We start from the raw sequence: 4,737 nt of genomic DNA, 5'->3' as shown, positions 1-4,737 counted from the left end.
GTGTTGTGCCCCGTCAACTTGCCCCGTCAACTGTAGGTCGTTGGGCACGTTGTTGACGTCATCCCCACCGGCGCTATCGTTCCTCCGCCTCCCGTCACAATGGCCCCCACCGGCCGCCGTGTGCCATCGTGGCAAGCGTGAATGCTCGCGATGCGGCGTGTCACGCCGCGCCTCGCCTGAAACGCCGGCCGTGTTCGCGCATGTCACGCGGCCAGCCAGTCATGTTGTCGTCGTCGTCGTCATCGCGTCGCCACCCCTTGGTGTTGTGGAAGCTGTGGTTGTTATACGCTATGGCGGAGGAACGACGAAATAAACAAGATCAATCGCAGAGAGACACGAGATTTAACGTGGAAAATCCTCCCAATGCGAGAGGGGAAAACCACGGGCGCCAGCCAGCAACAATCTTCACTATATCTGGGTGAGGTTACAACGCCAAGGATTTACAGCTTGGGGATACCCTAACTTAGGGCCTTCCCGTATAGAAGTCTATGATGCGTCTTTTCCATGAGGGAGGTGGTCCATATATATAGGAAGGAAAAAAACCCCACAGCCTCGTCTATTAGCAATATGGTACTAATAGATGGTGTAGTCCCTCCAAACGCTAATGGGCCACTTAGCTTCGGCTCGCTTCACTTCGGCTCAAAAATTTGGATCATAACCCAACAAACTCCACCTTGAGACAAATTCCTTCTTGTAGCATAAAACGAACCTTCACCCTGAAACAAACAAAGAAAACACCTTTGGCACCAAATAGCCTCTTGGGCTAAACAGTAATACCAACTAAGCTTGAGAAAATATCAAACTTAACAACAGGAACTGGCTTTGTGAACATATCAGCAGGATTTTCATGAGTGCTAATCTTGCATACCTTCAGCTTGCCCTTTGCAACAATATCTCTAACATAATTATATTTAACCTCAATGTACTTTGTCCTCTCATGAAACATCTGATCTTTAGTGAGATAAATTGCACGCTGGCTGTCACAAAACAGGTTAATGCAAGAATCAACTCCAGCAATTTCAGCAAACAAACCTTTTAGCCAAACTGACTCCTTACTTGCTTCACAAATAGTCATATATTCTGCTTCAGTGGTGGACAGCGCAACAACATCGTGCAAATGTGCCTTCCAGCTCACAGCACAATCTCCAATGGTAAAAACATAACCTGTGAGCGATCTTCGCTTATCCAAATCACCAGCATAATCAGAATCAACATAGCCAACGAGTCCTTTTTCAGTCCTGCCAAACTTCAAACAAGCATCCGATGTGTCTCGCAGGTACCTGAAAATCCATTGAACGGCCTTCCAATGCTCTTTACCAGGATTAGCCATATATCTACTGACCATACTCATAGCATAAGATAAATCCGAACGAGAGCAAACCATGGCATACATCAAAGACCCAACAGCACTAGCATACGGAACTCTGGACATGTACTCAACTTCCTCATCAGTGCTAGGACAGTGTAAAGCTGACAATTTAAAGTGAGATGCAATGGGAGTACTAATAGGCTTTGAATCATGCATGTTGAAATGATGAAGTACTTTCTAAATATAATTTTGCTGACTAAGAAACAATAAACCAGAAGTACGGTCTCTATTAATTTTCATACCTAGAATTTTCTTAGCAGCACCAAGATCCTTCATGTTAAATTCACTGATCAATTGAGCCTTTAATGCAGTTATTTCTTTCTTACTCTTGGCAGCAATCAGCATATCATCAACATATAACAGCAAGTATATGGGTGATCCATCAACAAATTTAATGTAGACACAGCTATCATAATCAGATCTCTTAAAGCTATTTGACAACATAAATGAATCAAACCTCTTATACCACTGACGAGGAGACTGTTTCAAACCATACAAGAACTTCTTCAATTTGCAAACATGATCCTCCTTACCAGGTACTATGAACCCTTCTGGCTGGTCCATGTATATCTCCTCCTCAAGCTCTCCACGCAAGAATGTTGTCTTCACATCTAGCTGCTCAAGCTCAAGATCACGCATAGCAACAATGCTAAAGAATGTACAGATTGAGCTATGTTTCACAACTGGGGAGAACACATCATTATAATCAACACCTGGATTCTGACTGAAGCCTTTAGCTACTAACCTTGCCTTAAACCTCGGAGGCTCACTAGGAGATACACCCTCCTTCCTCTTGAAGATCCATTTGCAATGCACGGTCTTCGTATTTTTAGACAAACGCACCACGTCCCATGTGCCATTTTTCTCCAGGGTTCTGGACTGCATCTCTTCTTGCATAGCTAAGATCCACTTCTCACGGTCTCCAGAAACAATGGCTTCAATGTACGTGGTCGGCTCATGAGTGTTATCCACCTGTTCAGCACAACTAAGAGCATAATGAATCAAATTACAATCTTCAATCAATCCGGATCGAGGGTCACAACTCCTCTTTGCTCTGCGAAGTGCAATAGGCTGATTGTCTTGCTGCAAAACAAGAGGTGAGTGCTGAACAGTATCAATAGTGTCATCAACAAATTCATCTTCCTGATCATCCATGTGCTCCACCTGCACGCTCACATTCTGTTGCTCATCATCAGATCTGTCTGGTACAATATCTATGGGCAAACTGTTATTAAACATCATAGATTCATTAAAAACAACCCCCCTGCTCATGAAAGTCTTTCTTGTTTTAGGATTCCATAGTTTATATCCTTTTACTCCAGAACCATAACCAAGAAATAGACACTTAATAGCTCTAGGCTCCAATTTTCCATTATCAACATGAGCATAAGCAGTGCAACCAAAAACTCTCAACTGTGAATAATCAGCAGGCGTACCAGATCATACCTCAATAGGAGTTTTCTTGTTGAGTGGAATTGAAGGTGACCTGTTGATCAAATAGCATGCGGTGTTGGCGGCCTCTGCCCAAAAATGCTTCCTCATCTTTGCGTTGGACAGCATGCAACGAGCCTTCGATATGATGGTTCTGTTCATGCGCTCAGCCACACCATTTTGCTGCGGAGTGTACGGAATGGTGCGATGCCTCACAATGCCTTCTTTCCTGCAATAATCATTAAACTCATACGAGCAAAATTCACCACCATTATCAGTACGAAGCAGCTTTACCTTCTTCTCAGTTTGCCTTTTTATCATTACTTTCCACTCTTTAAACGCAGCAAATGTATCATCTTTATCTTTCAGAAAATAAGGCCATACTTTTCTAGAGTAATCATTAATGATAGTTAGCATATAATTTGCACCACCATACGAGGTCTTACGAGAAGGTCCCCACAAATCTGCATGTACATACTCAAGTATACCTTTGGAGCGATGTACCGCGATATTGAACTTTACCCTCTTGTGCTTACCAAAAATGCAGTGCTCACAGAAGTTCATCTTACTTTGAGTGCAGCCATCCAGCAGGTTTCTCTTCATCAATTCTGCCATACCAAGTTCACTCATGTGCCCAAGACGCTTATGCCAGAGGTTAGTATTATTATCAGAGACAGTAGCAGCCGTAGCGGAACCATGCAAAGTACTTCCTCTAAGCACATATAACTTGGCAGAATTCTTATCACCAACCATGTAAACGAGAGAACCTCTTGATACCTTTAAAACTCCACCTGAAGCGGAGTACTTGTACCCGTCATCATCGAGTGTGCTAAGGGAGATGAGATTTCTTGCCATCCTTGGTATATATCGCACATCGTCCAGCGTGCGAACCATGCCATCATGTGACCTAATCTGAACTGATCCAATGCCCACGATCTCATATGGGTTGTCATCTCCCATGCATACGACATCTCCACTCTGCACAGGCTTATAAGAACTAAACCATTTTCTGTTAATGCAGATATGAAACGAACATGCCAAATCGAGTATCCATTCATCATGACCAGCAACACAACCAGCAAATGTGACAAGGCAATCTCCTGAATCAATACTATCAGCACCAGAGACCACAGAGGCATTACCTTCAGTTTTATTTTTCTGTTGATATGCGGCATTCCTCTTCTCCTTATTCTTTACCTTATAGCAATCCTCAATGAAGTGGTTCATTTTCTTGCAGTACTTGCAGAACTTCTTATCCCTGGACTTTGAACGTTCTCTACCATGCTGGCTCTTGACGCGATTGTTGTTGTCGTAGGACTTCTGCTCAGATCTGCCCCTGACCTGCAACGCTTCGCCCTTGGAGGACGACGACTCACCCTGCACCATACCTTTCATCTTCTCCTTACTTTGGAGCGCCTCATAAACCTCCACTAGGGTTAGTTCATCACGGCTTAACAATATGGTGTCACGAAAATTTGAATATGAACCGGGCAGTGAGCATAGTAACAAAAGACCTAAATCCTCATCATCAAATTTTACCTCCATGGACAACAAATCGGCCACGATCTCCTTAAAGACCGATATGTGATTCATCACCGATCCTCCTTCCTGCAACTTGTGCGAGAACAACTTCATCTTCATGTGCATCTTACTGGTGAGATCTTTTGACATGCAGATCGATTCCAGTTTCAACCAAAATTCTGCAGCAGTTTGCACCTGCAGCACTTCTTGCAAGATTTCATTAGAAAGATGAAGTTGAATGAGCGACAGAGCCTTACGATATTTACGTTTCTTCCTTCTTCTTCTTTCCGAACCAAACAAGCGCCTCATCCAGATCCTGTGATTGGGCGAGTATCGCCCTCATCTTCACTTGCCACAGCGAGAATCTCGTCTTGTAGTCAAGTAGCGGTACATCAAACTTCATCGATGCCATCGCG

Source organism: Setaria viridis, chromosome 2 (assembly GCF_005286985.2).
Source record: "Setaria viridis chromosome 2, Setaria_viridis_v4.0, whole genome shotgun sequence".
NCBI lineage: Eukaryota > Viridiplantae > Streptophyta > Magnoliopsida > Poales > Poaceae > Setaria > Setaria viridis.
This window is presented reverse-complemented; position numbering follows the sequence as displayed.